We start from the raw sequence: 18,479 nt of genomic DNA on the forward strand, positions 1-18,479 counted from the left end.
ACTGAGTCACAGAAACCCGTCGTTTTACAGGAATCTGTTGGAAAGCTGATTATATACGATGTTTGCTGTTGTCTCTGAGGGATTGGCACAGCTCGCGGTATCACGGGGAGGGGAACCCTCTCTATCTCCCGTGAAAATTGCAGCACTTTCCTCCCTCCAATTAACTGTAATGGTCCCGAAAATAATGGCTCCATCATGTGGATCGCGGTCTGTGACTTGCGAAAAGACAGTAGAAACATTTACCTTCTCCTAAATATGTGACACCTGCAGATGTATCATCATTATCAGTGCAGGTGACACATACAGCGGAGAGGAACCGTGACTGTTTGTCATTTGGCTAATGGTGACATTACCAGTGAGTAATCACAGTGCACAAGAGAAACAGTCAGTGGCGTAGCATGGGGGGTGAGGGTGGGGAAAAATGGGATGGTCGTCCTAGACACCAAACTTCAATGATGGTTCAAATTTCACCCTTGCCGCACTTCACTCCTATCCACTATCAAGTGATCTTGGCGTGACGCAGATAGTGGACATCCATATAGCCGTATATGCAGAGCACAGCAGTAGAGATGAAGCTGTCATCGCAGGCTAGGCTCTGCATAGGCAGCAACCAAAATGACAAATCTCAGCGTTTCAGTTTACACGCAGCTCAGCATTCTGAGCATTGTTACATCTACAGGGATTCAATAAATTGGCGCCGGATAGCAAGGTATGCGGTATGGCGCCGACCATAGTGATAATGGCAACGGACTGCTATGTTGATGTTGAAGTACAATTTTTCAATAATTTGACGCCGGAGTCAACGCGTATGCATGCCGCGATAGCCGGCGCCATCACACTGTGCAAATCCACATGAACAGCGTCTTCAATAAAATGGCACCATAGTGCGGTATGCACAAGCGCTGACTCCGGCGCCACACTGCGCTAGCACTGCTCATCCCGGCTCCGGAAAAACGGACGCACTCACCGTTATGTAGAAGATAATACTGGATCTGTTACAAACAGATGAGAACTGTCCATGTGAACAGAGCCTTATTGTTTACTTGCAGTTTTATTGGAGACCTCCGATCACAGATTCTCACATCGCCATGGGTTTGGTAACGATAAAATCAGCTCAGCTACATTAGTAGGGAGAAGCAGATTCCGTACCGCTGCAGTCACAATTTGTCTGAACACACAGGAGCCTGGGATCAGACGGCTCAACTCAAAATCCTGCTGTGTTTCTGCATTTTTCCATCTTCGCTGTGTACGAGGATGCAGCGAGCGCACGGGATGGCGGCGTTATCCTCGTAAACTGAGAGCAGTAAATACGGGAACATCTATAATAAAGCCCGAGTGCCAAAGCCAATCCATACTCTACATGTATAAAAGCCACACACGCACTGCCCCACCACAGACTAACGGAGGATTGCAAAGACTATCAGGCATGTGGGTTTTATGATGCAATTAAGAAGGGGGTCCACACTTCAATCCTGGGGGGGGGGGACACGTGGCATTGCCCTTTAAATGTTGCTGAATATTAACCAAAGAACGCTACATCTTCCTTGTTAATGATAATTCGCTTCTCTTCCGCCTGATTAGTTCTCCTGTCACCGCAGATCGGCCAGAGACACATCGATCAACGAGAAACAATGGATCTGATAAACCGAAATAACCGAAACAAGAAGTGACCGTTTAGAGATTAACCATTTCATGCGCCCTGCTGAATAAACTCAGCACATGACACCACTCATAAAGCTCAAACAAAACGTTATAGATGACCTGAACAAGCAGGGGGTGCAGCGCAGAAGAAGCAGTGGTCAGCCCCACCTAGGCGACCCACAGACCCAACTGTAATATACACGGAGATGAGAGCTCGCTGAATGTACTGTGCTCACTAGAGATACCAGCAGGCTGATTTAGTTATTTTACCAAATCTCAGCTACAACCTGCTGTATGCAACAGAGATGTATTTACAAATATCGATGTTATTACTGGAAACAGTCAACAAGCTGGTCATCAGAGTTGCAGCCAATTTCTGGAATAATTGGATTCATGCAAAGTACAAACAAGTTGCAGACTCTGAGCAAGCAGAGGGTTATCAGACACTAGCAAAATAGTGAGTGCAGCTCTGGGGTACAATACAGGATGTAAATTAGGATCAGTAATGTAATGTATGTACCCAGAGACTACACCAGCAAAATAGTGAGTGCAGCTCTGCGGTACAATACAGGATGTAAATTAGGATCAGTAATGTATGTACCCAGAGACTGCACCAGCAGAATAGTGAGTGCAGCTCTGGGGTATAATACAGGATGTAACTCACAATCAGTAATGTAAAGTATGTATATAGTGACTGCACCAGCAGAATAGTGAGTGCAGCTCTGGGGTGTAATACAGGATGTAACTCAGGATCAGTAATGTAATGTATGTACACAGTGACTGCACCAGCAGAATAGTGAGTGCAGCTCTGGGGTATAATACAGGATGTAACTCAGGATCAGTAATGCAATGTATGTACACAGTGACTGCACCAGCAGAATAGTGAATGCAGCTCTGGGGTAAAATACAGGATGTAACTCAGGATCAGTAATGTAATGTATGTACACAGTGACTGCACCAGCAGAATAGTGAATGCAGCTCTGGGGTATAATACAGGAAGTGTTGTGAGTTCATTTTCCCCTTCACTACTGGGGCCCGAGGAACTCCCTCTTCTGGTAAAGAAAGGTAGTGAGCCTGATTATCAAACACCTGAGGCTGATGATGATGACTGGCTGAGTGGTTACTGACTGGATATAAGGCTGCCGACGCCCTTCTGCCCTGCGGGTGATTTCTCTGTGGGATCCTTGGAGACCAGTCTGAATTCCTACTCCTCTAAAGCTAAGTTTGCTGCTCTGCTTTTTGCATTTGTGCTTTGACTTTGTTTTGCTTTGTTTTTCTGGATTTCTGCCATTCCCTGCTGGGTGTGCTGAATTCCTTTAGCTCTGCCTTCTGAAAATACCTGAGTGCTGATTTAGTTTTTGAAGCCTAGCTGCTTCAGGGTCTTTTTCATATCAGCTTGTTGGCTTATGTCTTTGATAGGGTTTTTGCAGATTGCAGACAGCAGCCTTCCTGTCCTTTCCTATCTAGGTAGTTTTGGGCCCCGGCTTTGCTCAGTCTATCTTTCTGTCTGTGTTAGTGTTTTCATCTTGCTTCACCGTCATTATATGTTGGGGGCTGCCTATTGCTTTGGGGTCTGCTCTGGGGCAGTTTAGATTTCCCCTTTCTTTCTTTAGGCCTATTTAAATTCTCCGGATGTGATCGAGGGGTCTAGGGCATCTGCTAGTTGTGTTGATAGGTTCAGGGGTCTGCAATCTGATAGTTGCCAACTTCTCTGGTTTTCTGGACTTAGCTTGTATTTCTGTTTTTGCCTCCTACGGTGACTCAATCATAACAGAATCACCCGCCATACCGCAGATCCTAGGGTACTCAATAGCAGGAAAGAATTGTATAAAAAAAAAATTTTTTCCTCTATATCTCTGAGGCCGTAGGGGGAATTTTTTTTTTCTCTCAATGGAGATAAAGCAATTGTCTGATCGTGTGGAGCAGCTCGCTGCGGAAGTGCGAGGAATTTCCGCCTACCTTGCTCATTCACATGCTGCTGAACCAAAGATTCCTACACCTGATATATTTTTTGGGGATCGGTCTAAATTTTTGAATTTCAAAAATAATTGTAAATTATTTTTTGCCTTGAAGCCTAACTCGTCAGGGAGCTCCGCGCAGCAGGTTAAAATTGTCATCTCTTTGCTGCGTGGCGATCCCCAGGATTGGGAGTTTTCTTTGAAACAAGATGATCCTATTCTGACTAATGTGAACACATTTTTTCAGGCCTTGGGGTTGTTGTATGACGAACCTAATGCCATTGATCAGGCTGAAAAGACCCTGCTGGCATTGAACCAGGGTCGTGATTCTGCAGAATTGTACTGTCAAAAATTCCGAAAATGGGCAGTAATTACTACCTGGAATGATAGTGCCTTGGCTGCTCTCTTTCGGAAGGGGTTGTCAGAAGCCGTAAAAGATACTATGGTGGGATTTCCTGTTCCCTCTGGTCTTGACGATTCTATGTTATTAGCCATTCAGGTTGATCGGCGTTTGCGCGAACGCAAAGCTGCACGAGAGGTGTTGCCACCTGTTGAACAAATGTCTGAACCTATGCAATGTGATAGAGTTTTTTCCAGAGAGCAGCGTCAGGAGTTCAGAAGGCGTAATAAGTTGTGTTTTTCTGTGGAGATGCCTATCATATTATTTCTGTCTGTCCTAAACGAGAGAAACGCTTTGCACACACGTTTTCTGTTGGCGGTGTTCAACCTAAGTTTCTTCTGGCTATTACTCTGATCTGCTCCCTGTCCACATTTTCCGCCAAGGCTTTTGTGGATTCGGGAGCAGCCCTAAACCTAATGGACTTGGGTTTTGCTAAACGTTGTGGATTTCCGATGACACCTCTGCAGATGCCTATCCCTTTGAGGGGGATTGATGCTACTCCTTTGGCTAAAAATAAACCTCAGTTTTGGACCCAGGTGGTAATGCGGGTCGCCCCAGACCATCAAGAAAATTGCAGATTTTTGGTGTTGCATAATCTGCATGATACTATTGTTCTGGGGTTTCCCTGGTTACAAATTCATAATCCAGTTTTGGATTGGAAATCTGTGTCTGTGGTGAGTTGGGGTTGTCGGTGTGCCTTTAGTGAGGCTCCGGTGTTTTCCACCTCTCCTCAGTCGCATGATGTTCCAGATTATTTGGCGGACTTTTATAATGTATTTAGTGAGAATGAGTCTGCGTCTCTGCCTCCTCATAGGAGTTATGACTGTGCAATTGAACTGAGCCCGGGGTGTAAATTTCCCAAGGGTCGGCTCTTCAATTTATCTGTACCCGAGCACGAGGCTATGCGATCCTATATTAAGGAGGCGTTGGAGAAGGGTCATATTAGACCATCCTCGTCACCCTTAGGTGCCGGTTTTTTTTTTGTAGCCAAAAAGGATGGATCATTAAGACCTTGTATTGATTATCGTGCCCTCAACAAAATTACTGTTAAATATCAGTATCCGTTACCCCTGATTTCTGATCTATTCTCCAGAGTTAAAGATGCTTGCTGGTTTACCAAGCTTGACCTCAGGGGGGCGTATAATCTTATTCGCATTAAGCATGGGGATGAATGGAAGACGGCGTTTAATACTCCGGAGGGACATTTTGAGTACCTGGTGATGCCTTTTGGGCTCACTAATGCCCCTTCTGTCTTCCAGTACTTCATGAACGATATTTTCCGAGATTTTGTCGATAAATTTTTGATTATCTATCTGGATGATATTTTGATCTTCTCCAAGGATTGGGATTCTCATGTGGAACATATTCGGACTGTGTTCCGGATCTTGAGGGAAAATTCCCTGTATGTCAAAGGATCTATATGCCTTTTTGGAGTACAGAGGATTTCTTTTTTGGGATTTATTTTGTCCCCGTCAACTATTGAAATGGACCCGGCCAAGGTACAGGCCATTTACGATTGGGTTCAGCCCACTTCTTTGAAGGCCCTCCAGAAGTTTTTGGGTTTTGCTAATTTTTATCGGAAATTTATAGCAACATTTTCTAGTATTGCCAAGCCATTGACTGATTTGACTAAGAAGGGTGCTGATGTGTTAAATTGGTCTCCGGAGGCTGTTTCTTCCTTTCAGGAGCTGAAGCGAAGATTCACCTCCGCCCCAGTTTTGTGGCAACCTGATGTCTCACTCCCGTTTCTGGTGGAGGTGGACGCTTCTGAGATTGGTGCAGGAGCTGTTTTGTCCCAAAAGGATCCTGTAACATCTAAAATGAATCCCTGTGCTTTCTTTTCCCGAAAGTTCTCTCCATCTGAACGTAACTATGATGTGGGGAATAGGGAACTGTTGGCCATGAAATGGGCATTTGAGGAGTGGAGACATTGGTTGGAGGGAGCCAAGCATCAAGTCGTGGTCCTCACTGACCACAAGAATTTGATTTACCTAGAGTCGGCTAAGCGCTTGAACCCTAGACAGGCTAGGTGGGCCTTGTTTTTTACACGTTTTGATTTTGTGGTTTCTTTTCTTCCTGGAACGAAGAATGTCAAGGCAGACGCCCTCTCTAGGAGCTTCTTTGCTGATTCTCCTGTGGTGACCAAGCCTGCTACCATCTTAGGCGAAGGGGTAGTTCTTTCTGCCATCTCGCCCGATTTGAGACGTGCTCTGGAAGAGTTCCAGGAGGACAAACCTGAGCGTTGTCCCAGTGGAAAGTTGTATGTTCCTGACCAGTGGAAGAAGAGAGTGATGTCTGAAGTTCATTGCTCTGCTTTGGCTGGTCATCCAGGTATTTTTGGTACTAGAGATCTGGTGAGTCGTTTTTTTTGGTGGCCCGCCTTGTCTCGTGATGTCAGGAATTTTGTGCAGTCCTGTGGGACGTGCTCCCGGTCTAAATCGTGATCTCGCTCTAGTGGGTTGTTGATGCCTTTGCCTGTCCCCAAGAGGCCATGGACCCATATTTCAATGGATTTCATCTCTGATATGCCTGTCTCTCAAAGGATGACTGTTATTTGGGTGATTTGTGATAGGTTCTCTAAGATGGTTCATCTTGTACCACTCCCTAAGTTGCCGTCTTCCTCTGAGTTGGTGCCCCTGTTTTTACAACAGGTGGTTCGTTTGCACGGGATTCCTGAGAACATTGTATCTGACAGAGGAGTCCAGTTTGTGTCTAGATTTTGGAGAACTTTCTGTTCCAGGCTGGGAATTCAGTTGTCCTTCTCCTCTGCTTTTCACCCTCAGACCAATGGGCAGACAGAGAGAACAAACCAGACCTTGGAGTCATATTTGAGATGTTTTATTTCTGCTGATCAGGATGATTGGGTTTCATTTTTGCCCTTGGCCGAATTTGCTTTAAATAATAGAGCTAGTTCTGCCACTTTGATGTCACCTTTTTTTTTGTAACTTTGGGTTTCATCCTCGATTTTCTTCAGGGCAGGTGGAGCCCTCTGCCTGCCCAGGTGTTGACACTGTGGTGGAGAGAATGCACCAGATCTGGGACCAAGTGGTGGATAAGTTATCTCTCTCCCAGGAAAAGGCCCAGCGGTTTCCCAACCGACATAGGACCATTGGTCCCCAGTTTAAGGTTGGTGATATGGTGTGGTTATCATCAAAAAATATTGCTATGAAGGTGGCTTCTCCTAAGTTTAAGCCTAGATTTCTTGGACCTTACAAGATTGTGGAGATTATTAATCCGGTCTCTTTTCGTTTGGCTCTTCCTGTCACATTTAAAATCCATAATGTGTTCCATAAATCTTTGTTGAAGAGGTTTGTTGAACCTGTTGTTCCGGGGGTGGCACCTCCAGACCCTGTATTGGTTGAAGGTAACATGGAATATGAGGTAGAGAAAGTACTGGATTCTCGTCTGGCTAGACGGAGACTCCAGTATTTGGTTAAGTGGAAGGGTTATGGTCAGGAGGATAATTCCTGGGTCACTGCCTCTGATATTCATGCCAAAAGATTGGTGCGTGCCTTTCATCGGGCTCACCCTGGTGGCGTGGTTGAGGGTTCGGTGACCCCTCCTCAAGGGGGAGGTACTGTTGTGAGTTCATTTTCCCCTTCACTACTGAGGCCCGAGGAACTCCCTCTTCTGGTAAAGAAAGGTAGTGAGCCTGATTATCAAACACCTGAGGCTGATGATGATGACTGGCTGAGTGGAGTTACTGTCTGGATATAAGGCTGCTGATGCTCTTCTGCCCTGCGGGTGATTTCTCTGTGGGATCCTTGGAGACCAGTCTGAATTCCTGCTCCTCTAAAGCTAAGTTTGCTGCTCTGCTTTTTGCATTTGTGCTTTGACTTTGTTTTGCTTTGTTTTTCTGGATTTCTGCCATTCCCTGCTGGGTGTGCTGAATTCCTTTAGCTCTGTCTTCTGAAAATACCTGAGTGCTGATTTAGTTTTTGAAGCCTAGCTGCTTCAGGGTCTTTTTCATATCAGCTTGTTGGCTTTTGTCTTTGATAGGGTTTTTGCAGATTGCAGACAGCAGCCTTCCTATCCTTTCCTATCTAGGTAGTTTTGGGCCCCGGCTTTGCTCAGTCTATCTTTCTGTCTGTGTTAGTGTTTTCATCTTGCTTCACCGTCATTATATATTGGGGGCTGCCTATTGCTTTGGGGTCTGCTCTGGGGCAGTTTAGATTTCCCCTTTCTTTCTTTAGGCCTATTTAAATTCTCCGGCTTGATCGAGGGGTCTAGGGAATTGTAGGAACCCCCCACGGCTACTGCTAGTTGTGTTGATAGGTTCAGGGGTCTGCAATCTGATAGTTGCCAACTTCTCTGGTTTTCTGGACTTACCTTGTATTTCTGTTTTTGCCTCCTACGGTGACTCAATCATAACAAGGAAGTAACTCAGGATCAGTAATGTAATGTATGTACACAGTGACTGCACCAGCAGAATAGTGAGTGCAGCTCTGGGGTATAATACAGGAAATAACTCAGGATCAGTAATGTAATGTATGTACACAGTGACTGCACCAGCAGAATAGTGGGTGCAGCTCTGGGGTAAAATACAGGATGTAACTCACAATCAGTAATGTAATGTATGTATATAGTGACTGCACCAGCAGAATAGTGAGTGCAGCTCTGGGGTATAATACAGGATGTAACTCAGGATCAGTAATGCAATGTATGTACACAGTGGCTGCACCAGCAGAATAGTGAATGCAGCTCTGGGGTATAATACAGGATGTAACTCAGGATCAGTAATGTAATGTTTGTACACAGTGACTGCACCAGCAGAATAGTGAGTGCAGCTCTGGGGTATAATACAGGAAGTAACTCAGGATCAGTAATGTAATGTATGTACACAGTGACTGCACCAGCAGAATAGTGAGTGCAGCTCTGGGGTATAATACAGGAAGTAACTCAGGATCAGTAATGTAATGTATGTACACAGTGACTGCGCCAGCAGAATAGTGAGTGCAGCTCTGGAGTATAGTACAGGATGCAACTCAGGATCAGTAATGTAATATATGTACACAGTGACTGCACCAGCATAATAGTGAGTGCAGCTCTGGGGTATAATACAGGATGTAACTCAGGATCAGTAATGCAATGTATGTACACAGTGGCTGCACCAGCAGAATAGTGAATGCAGCTCTGGGGTATAATACAGGATGTAACTCAGGATCAGTAATGTAATGTATGTACACAGTGACTGCACCAGCAGAATAGTGAGTGCAGCTCTGGGGTATAATACAGGAAGTAACTCAGGATCAGTAATGTAATGTATGTACACAGTGACTGCACCAGCAGAATAGTGGGTGCAGCTCTGGGGTAAAATACAGGATGTAACTCACAATCAGTAATGTAATGTATGTATATAGTGACTGCACCAGCAGAATAGTGAGTGCAGCTCTGGGGTATAATACAGGATGTAACTCAGGATCAGTAATGCAATGTATGTACACAGTGGCTGCACCAGCAGAATAGTGAATGCAGCTCTGGGGTATAATACAGGATGTAACTCAGGATCAGTAATGTAATGTTTGTACACAGTGACTGCACCAGCAGAATAGTGAGTGCAGCTCTGGGGTATAATACAGGAAGTAACTCAGGATCAGTAATGTAATGTATGTACACAGTGACTGCACCAGCAGAATAGTGAGTGCAGCTCTGGGGTATAATACAGGAAGTAACTCAGGATCAGTAATGTAATGTATGTACACAGTGACTGCGCCAGCAGAATAGTGAGTGCAGCTCTGGAGTATAGTACAGGATGCAACTCAGGATCAGTAATGTAATATATGTACACAGTGACTGCACCAGCATAATAGTGAGTGCAGCTCTGGGGTATAATACAGGATGTAACTCAGGGTCAGTAATGTAATGTATGTACATGGTGACTGCACCAGCAGAATAGTGAATGCAGCTCTGGGCTAAAATACAGGATGGAACTCAGGATCAGTTCAGGATCAGTAATGTAATGTATGTACACAGTGACTGCACCAGCAGAATAGTGAGTGCAGCTCTGGGGTATAATACAGGATGGATCTCAGGATCAGTAGTGTAATGTATGTACACAGTGACTGCACCAACAGAATAGTGAGTGCAGCTCTGGAGTATAATACAGGATGTAACTCAGGATCAGTAATGTAATGTGCAACGCCTGCTAGAGCCGGGGGTACTCGGTCTGGGACAGTCAATTCTTTAGGGGATGTCACGGAAGCAGTGACACGGTCCGTGGCCCTGGGCGTGCAATAAAATGTAAGGGAGAAAGACCTGCAAATCAGGTCTTTAGGTTACAATCACCAGACGCCGAGTGCTGTGTCCTCCGGGTCAGTGGTCCAGCCAGCTCTCGGGTAGTTTGGGGTGCACTTTTCCGGGACCCCCATCTTGTGTACCTTCCCAGGTCATCTCTCTGCGCTGGCTCACTCCCTCCTGCCCTGCACCTCACACACAGTGTCCCAAGCATGTCCTGACGGGCGATGACCTCCTGTCCCCTTGACCGTATGTGGCTGCCTTTTGAGCAATTGTGTGTGGATTCGGCTGTCGCACATACAGATACTACAGCCTACGGTTCGCTAGCTGAGTCCTACAGTCTCTCCACTAGTCTTGGGCTGGTCCCCCACTGCAACCTGGTCCCTCCACCAGACTACAGTTGGAGTGGATTCTGGTGCCACAGGTGGATTCTTCACTTCTCTGGCCCCTAGGACTCCTTCTCTCACCCTGGAGCCCCTCTCTGACCCCTCTGTGACTCCTCTCTCCTCTCTTGACACTTGCTCCAACCAACTCCTGTTTTCATGACAACTTTCCTCTACCAACTGTCAACTTTCTCTCCAACTGTCACTGTCACTCTACCTCCAGGTATCCTACTCTTATCTACTTCCTTCACCCACACCCTCTACCTAGTTCCCCCTCCAGCCTGAGATGGGGCCCTCCCTAAATAGGGTCCGCCCAGATCCCCTGGCTTGGAGTGGTGTGGTGTTGGATGCCAGTGTGCGGGTACCGGGTAGTGCCCCCTCCTTACCCAGGAGAGGGGTACCACACCTCTGGCTGAAGTGCAATACCTCTGTGGTGACTGGACCCTCAGGGGCGCCACATATCCCCCCCCCGTAACACAGTACGTCCGCGAGCTGGAGCAGAGTAAAACAGATGTTAAAATATGCAAATAATTTTCTGAAATGCATTTCAACAAGTAAAATAGTTAAACAGGTAACTTTTTCTTCCTTTTATGAGAGGTACTTTTTACTTGAATGTTGCAAATAAATACTGAAAATATAAAACATAGCATTACTCTAAATAGAAACTTTCTCAATTAAGTTCAGCAGGTTTCAATGAGGTCCAGACCCGGGGTGTCCTTCTCACCGTCCTCAGTGCAATATGAGGGAACCCGTCTTAAACCCCCAATGTGGGCCCTGGACGTGGCTACTGAGAATAGCTGGTCAACTTGTTGGACCACTTTTTGGCCACGACAGACGGTTTTTATTCTTTGGTCAATTGTAAAGTGTAGCGTGTTACCCTCACACTCTCAATGCTGGCTGTAAAACCAACGAGGAGCACATTAAGTGCTATCTATATACAAGAAAAGTTCTGGCCATTCACTGTCCATCACAGCATTGTTTTTAAATTTAACGAGCGCTCACTCTAACTTACTATTAAGGCACGGCATACTAAAGGCCCTTTTACATTTAGCGATGCACCAGCGATCCGACGAGCGATCCGACCAGGTCAGGATCGCTGGTGCATCGCTAAATGATTGCTAGTGAGCTTCCACACAGGCAGACCTCACAGCGATGCAGCAGCGATACAGCGGACGATACTTACCTTTCAGACGCGGTGATCCTGACGTCCTCCCGCCCGCCTCCACGCGTCGCTCATCGGCGCCAGCACTAAGCCCAGCAGGAAGCGCTCGACGAGAAATGGAGCTGCGCGATCAGCGATGGACAGCGGGGGAGCCGGTCGGAGGTAAGTATCACACATAGCGATATCGCTGCTACGTCACCAAATCGGTGATGCTTTAGCGATATTGCTAGCGATATCGCTATGTGTAAAACCCCCTTAACTCACGTTCTTAACCAGTTTCATACCTAACCAGGTTAAATATCTATTTATATTTACATTCTGCCACTTCTCACTTTCTTTTCCAAGGCAGTTCTTTAGGCCTGCAATCTTCAGATCGGAATTCTTTCTCATGTATCACACTGGGTGACACAAACTGAGCAGGTCGTGCAGCCGGGGTCTGAGTTGCCTGTGTCCACACTGCAACTTTAGTTGAAGCTGCAAGGACTGGTGCAGTGTCCGGGGTTGAAGCCGCTGGTCGCCTTTCTAGCACTGCAACCACTGGCATGTGAGCAACAAATCCCCATGTACTCTCACATTGAGGGCATACCACCCCTTTTTGCCCACATGCCGGTTGAAGGTCACAAGATCCCCCGGGTACAAGTCACGATCAGGGTGCCCCTTTAGTAAGTGTGACTCCACGTCCCGTCAAGTCACGAACAGTTCTGAGGCCACCCAGGCTACTTGATAAACCCCCAGCCCTTTTCAAGTCAAAGGAGATCACAGTGCCTTGTCTCTGCGGACCCCGGTCGGCGGGTCTAGCCTTGCGTGCCTGGGCCTTGGCCTTCATGTTTCTGTCCTCCATAGTTCTCCACAGGGCTTTACGTTCTTGCACCCCCGCTTCCAATTTGGGTATCTGCTGCTGGCAATAGTCCTCCCAACTGAGGGTCTCTACCCGGGCTTCTCCCGCTTGGGCCTGCCCAGGGGACCCCATCAGTTCTGTTCCCAGGTGTTCCCAATGAAAAACCACCCTTTCAAAGAGCACCTCCTGGAGCATGGGTTCAGGCTGTAGTGGAAACGCTAGTCCATCCCCGGTGTCTCTAATGTCCGGTCCCAGGCTAAATCCCTATACATCTGGCCAAGTTTTAGGGCTGTCGGGGGTTTTAAGGGCCCAACCAGGGACTGCACCAGCAGAATAGTGAGCACAGCTCTGGGGTATAATACAGGAGGTAACTCAAAATCAGTAATATCCATCCAGGGTTTCCACAGCCACTGGGGCAATGTCGGTACCTGTATCTTTTGCCTCTCCGGTGCCGGACTCCTCTTCCTCTGGGGTCGAGGATGCTGGTCGTGAGGCCGCCCACCGCTCGGACACCTTTTCCAGCTGGGCCTCCCTCCATTTCAACATCGCTGTGATATGTGTCTTTATGAGCTGGCAGCTTAGCTCCTCTATCGCGGCTCTAAGAAATTCCAGGTTTACCGTGGGCACCGGGTCTGGGTCTTCATCCCATCGGATGGGGGAGCCCACTGCTTCCACCCCACACTCCGGAGCTCTCCATCCACCGCTCACCATGGTGCTCACCGGTTTCCTTGTCGCCTCTCCCGTAGCACACCTTGTTGTACACTCTCTATTGCTCCTTCCACCCTCTCCCTTTCATGGGCAGTTCCTCTCTCTTTTGCTGCCGGCCACACCAGGAGGTGGATCCCTCTGGCCGACAGACAAGTCCTTTTGTATTGAAGTCTTTACAGTGGGCAGGTACGGCTTTTGAACCGTTCAGCAACCCGGCCCACGATGGGCACACGGGACCTGGTTTATCGGGTCGGCACATCCTGATCGTGAGGCCAAGATTGCAATGCCCACTAGAGCCGGGGGTACTTGGACCAGGCCAGTCAGTTCTTCAGGGGATGTCACGGCAGCAGTGACCTGGTCCGTGGCCCTGGGTGTGCAATAAAAAGTAAGGGGGAAAGTTTATAGGGGATTAAGTCATGACGCCACCCGTGGTGTTCGGCAATAGATGGCCGACGCTGCGATTCAGGTCCACTGGGGCGGTTGGTGACGCAACAGAGATGTTTCAACTCTCTATGGGTAGAGTGGGCCACAGGGCTGTTATAGGATTAATTTGATGATGGTAACTGTTGCAGTACAGGGCAGGCGACTCAGGAAATAAATCTGAGGACACGATAGGGTGCAGTCTTCACGCTTTACTCACAGTCTTTAGGTTACAATCACCAGCCGAGTGCTGTGTCCTCCGGGTCGGTGGTCCAGCCAGCTTTCGGGTAATTTGGGGTGCACTTTTCTGGGACCCCCTTCTTGTGTACCTTCCCAGGTCATCTTTCTGCGCTGACTCATGCCCTCCTACACTGCGCCTCATACACAGTGTCCCAAGCCAGCAGCCTCAGGTCCTGTCGGGCAACGACCTGCTGGTCCCCTTGACCCTATTTGGCTGCCTTTTTAGCGATTGTGTGTCGATTTCGCTGTTACATATACAGATACTACAGCCTCCGGTTTGCTAGCTGAGTCCTACAGTCTCTCCTCTCTCTTAACTTGACATTTGCTCCCCCTGACTCCCGTTTTCATGACCAACTGTCAACTTTCTCTCCAACTGTCACACTACCTCCAGGTCTTCTCCCCTTATCTACTTCCTTCACCCACACATTCTATCTAGTTCCCCCTCAAGCCTGGGATGGGCCCTCCCTAAATAGGGTCCACACAGATCCCCTGGCTTGGAGTGGTGTGGTGTTGGATGCTAATGTGCGAGTACTAGGTAGAGCCCCCTCCTTACTGGAGAGTTGGGCACCACACCACTGCCTGAGGTGCAGAACCTCTGAGGCGACTGGAACCTCAGGGGCGCCACAAATGTATGTACACAGGGACTGCACCAGCAGAATAGTGAGTGCAGCTCTGGGGTATAATACAGGATGTAACTCAGGATCAGTAACGTAATGTATGTACACAGTGACTGTACCAGCAGAATAGTGAGTGCTGCTCTGGAGTATAATACAGGATGTAACTCAGGATCAGTATTGTAATGTATGTATACAGTGACTGCACCAGCAGAATAGTGAGTGCAGCTCTGGGGTATAATACAGGATGTAACTCAGGATTAGTAACGTAATGTATGTACAGAGTGACTGCACCAGCAGAATAGTGAGTGCTGCTCTGGAGTATAATACAGGATGTAACTCAGGGTCAGTAATGTAATGTATGTACACAGTGACTGCACCAGCAGAATAGTGAGTGCTGCTCTGGAGTATAATACAGGATGTAACTCAGGATCAGTATTGTAATGTATGTACACAGTGACTGCACCAGCAGAATAGTGAGTGCAGCTCTGGGGTATAATACAGGAGGTAACTCAGGATAAGTAATGTAATGTAATGTATGTACACAGTGACTATACCAGCAGAATAGTGAGTGCTGCTCTGGAGTATAATACAGGATGTAACTCAGGATAAGTAATGTAATGTATGTACACAGTGACTGTACCAGCAGAATAGTGAGTGCAGCTCTGGAGTATAATACAGGATGTAACTCAGGATCAGTAATGTATGTACACAGTGACTGCACCAGCAGAATAGTGAGTGCAACTCTGGAGTATAATACAGGATGTAACTCAGGATCAGTAATGTAATGTATGTACACAGTGACTGCACCAGCAGAATAGTGAGTGCTGCTCTGGAGTATAATACAGGATGTAACTCAGGATAAGTAATGTAATGTATGTACACAGTGACTGCACCAGCAGAATAGTGAGTGCAGCTCTGGAGTATAATACAGGATGTAACTCAGGATCAGTAATGTAATGTATGTACACAGTGACTGCACCAGCAGAATAGTGAGTGCTGCTCTGGAGTATAATACAGGATGTAACTCAGGATAAGTAATGTAATGTATGTACACAGTGACTGCACCAGCAAAATAGTGAGTGCAGCTCTGGAGTATAATACAGGATGTAACTCAGGATCAGTATTGTAATGTATGTACACAGTGACTGTACCAGCAGAATAGTGAGTGCTGCTCTGGAGTATAATACAGGATGTAACTCAGGATAAGTAATGTAATGTATGTACACAGTGACTGCACCAGCAGAATAGTGAGTGCAGCTCTGGAGTATAATACAGGATGTAACTCAGGATCAGTAATGTAATGTATGTACACAGTGACTGCACCAGCAGAATAGTGAGTGCTGCTCTGGAGTATAATACAGGATGTAACTCAGGATAAGTAATGTAATGTATGTACACAGTGACTGCACCAGCAAAATAGTGAGTGCAGCTCTGGAGTATAATACAGGATGTAACTCAGGATCAGTAATGTAATGTATGTACACAGTGACTGTACCAGCAGAATAGTGAGTACAGCTCTGGAGTATAATACAGGATGTAACTCAGGATCAGTACAGGATCAGTAGTATAGGGTAGGTATACCTCTCTGCATTGCTTAGGAGTAATTTTCTCAGTCCTGGCTCCCAGAAGTCTTATCTTCCTTCATATCTACATCTGTTACAATATATGGATTACATGTAGTGAGTGATTGTGCTTCCTTAACCCCGAGCAGTAACACATTAATAACACTTAATAACATCTTGTAAACATGGAAAGTTATTGTCTTGCAGGAACAATAGCGAGGATCCGATCCAAGACACATAGTTCTAAAGCCTCTCGAGATATCAACAGTTTAGTCATGAACATGAGCCCTTCACTGCCGGATCCATGGCTATCATTAGCAGATTGGAATCTCCTTTGCCGCCCTATTGTGTCCACTGCGCTTATTTCTGGGAGAATTGATCTATCAGCTGTGTGACAGTCATGTCTGCAATAAAGTGCTGAATTATTAGTGTTTATATTATTTTTCAATCATACATTGTATCTTCTTTTGTTACTGAAAAACCAGATGGCCTCTGAGAAAGCTGGTGTCAGCCATGCAACAATGAGACTAATCTTTCACCCAAGTTTACCAAGAGCAAATATTACCTATAAGCCAGGAAGAAATGTTGATTTGAAGAAAACAATTCATCGTCTCAGTATTTTTATGATTACAGAAAATGATTTTTGAAAGCGATATTTCAAAAAAATGCCTTAGGCTTATCCGCAGTCCTATGTAAATACACAAATCAAGCATCTTGTATAGCAAAGCACTGAGCCCAGTATAACTAAGGGTGAGTGCACACAGTGCGGATTGAGCTGCACATTTTTCTGTGTGGATTTGTAGGTAAAACCGCAGGTAAAGTGACCTGCGGTTTACCTGCGGATTTGTCTACGGTTTTCCCCTGCGGTTTGACACATGGACAATGGAAAAGGTGTCAAACCGCTGCGGAATCCGCAGAAAGAATTGACATGCTGCGGATTTAAAACCGCTGCAAATCCGCGCAGAAAAATCCGCAGCATCTGCACTGCGGATTTGAAATCCCATTGATTTGCATTGTACTGTACACTGCCGGCGGAACTGCTGCGGATCCACAGCAGAATCCGCACCGTGTGCACATACCCTTACAAACTCATCTCTGGTCAGTAGTTTGTGCTTCTTTCACAGATATAGCAGAGATCAATTAGAGTCAGAAATGTCATTTACTACTGGCGGAATCTGCAAAGATAAAATCGGTTTGTAACCTAGAATGTAGCAGAGCAAACTGTGAGATTAGGACTGGATGGGCTAAAAGAGCTCAGCTGTAACACATACAAAAAGCCCTCAATGAAAATCTATCTATTTATCTATTTCTATCTATCTAGCCATTATCTATCTATCTATCTATCTATCTATCTATCTATCTATCTATCATCTATTATCTGTTTATCTATAATCTATTTATTATATCTCTATCTAACTATTATCTATCTATTTAAATATCTATTATCTATCTATCCATTTATCTATCTATCTATTATCCATTTATCTATCCATAATCTATCTATCTATCTCTTATCTAACTAGTATCTCTCTATGTATCTATTATCCATTTATCTATCTATTATCTATTTATCTATCTATCTATTATCCATCCATAATCTATCTCTAATCTAACTAGTATGTCTCTATGTATCTATTATCTATCTATCTATATTTCTAGCTATGTCTATACATCTATCTCCCCACCTGCTATATATATATTTGCCTTAGTGCCCGCACATAGATTTCTCCATAAAGCTCCACATGCACCAACTGCCTGATAACCCCCAGCTTTGCTTTCTCATTCCTCCTACAAGTCTCAGGTCACTTTCCATTAGACAAGTTGGGGAAAGAAGATTCATTTTCTGTCCCTAGAAATGCATTGGAATAGCAGCGACCACAGTAGGTGACTGGGCTCTTACCTTGTGTGTGACACTGGGGGTCCTGGAGGAGGAGAAGCCCCTCGTGCAGCCTGTAGACGCGTGGTGTGAGCAGTGCTGTGCTGCGGCCAGTGTGGCCAGAGCCCTGCGCTATCTCCTGTGGGAGCCTCAGCCCCGCCCCTGTAACCCCTTCCTGCCTGGATGGGAGCAGCCACTAAGCTTTTCTGTAGAGAAAAAAAATGTCTTCTGTTCTCTGTCTGAATTCAGCTGTCACTGGATCCAGTGTAAGGAGTCAGCAGATTATAGGAGGCAGTGGTTGAGCAGAGCTGAGAGTGTCACTCAACTGTATGCTGTGCCAAATGGCAGTCTTAGGTCTATAAATATTAAAGGGATCTGTCACCAGGTTTCCCCCATATAAATACTTCCAGCCCTGTGTTACATCATTGTAATGTGATGTA

General features: G+C 46.1%; 1 protein-coding gene across 2 annotated transcripts in view; it reads right to left on the minus strand.

Annotated features, from left to right (window-relative positions):
* LOC141085332 (chemerin-like receptor 1) overlaps positions 1-18,246 on the minus strand; it is a 175,237-nt gene extending 156,991 nt beyond the window's left edge. The window contains exon 1 of one of the 2 annotated variants that reach the window (XM_073570620.1): positions 18,064-18,246. The gene's annotated coding sequence lies outside the window, so the exon portion shown is untranslated. The remainder of the gene's footprint in view (positions 1-18,063) is intronic. The other variant, XM_073570618.1, reaches the window with a different exon arrangement.
* Between the last annotated feature and the right edge of the window lie 233 nt (positions 18,247-18,479).

This window comes from Dendrobates tinctorius, unplaced genomic scaffold (genome assembly GCF_039654945.1).
Source record: "Dendrobates tinctorius isolate UK_male_01 unplaced genomic scaffold, ASM3965494v1 ptg000028l, whole genome shotgun sequence".
Taxonomy (NCBI): domain Eukaryota; kingdom Metazoa; phylum Chordata; class Amphibia; order Anura; family Dendrobatidae; genus Dendrobates; species Dendrobates tinctorius.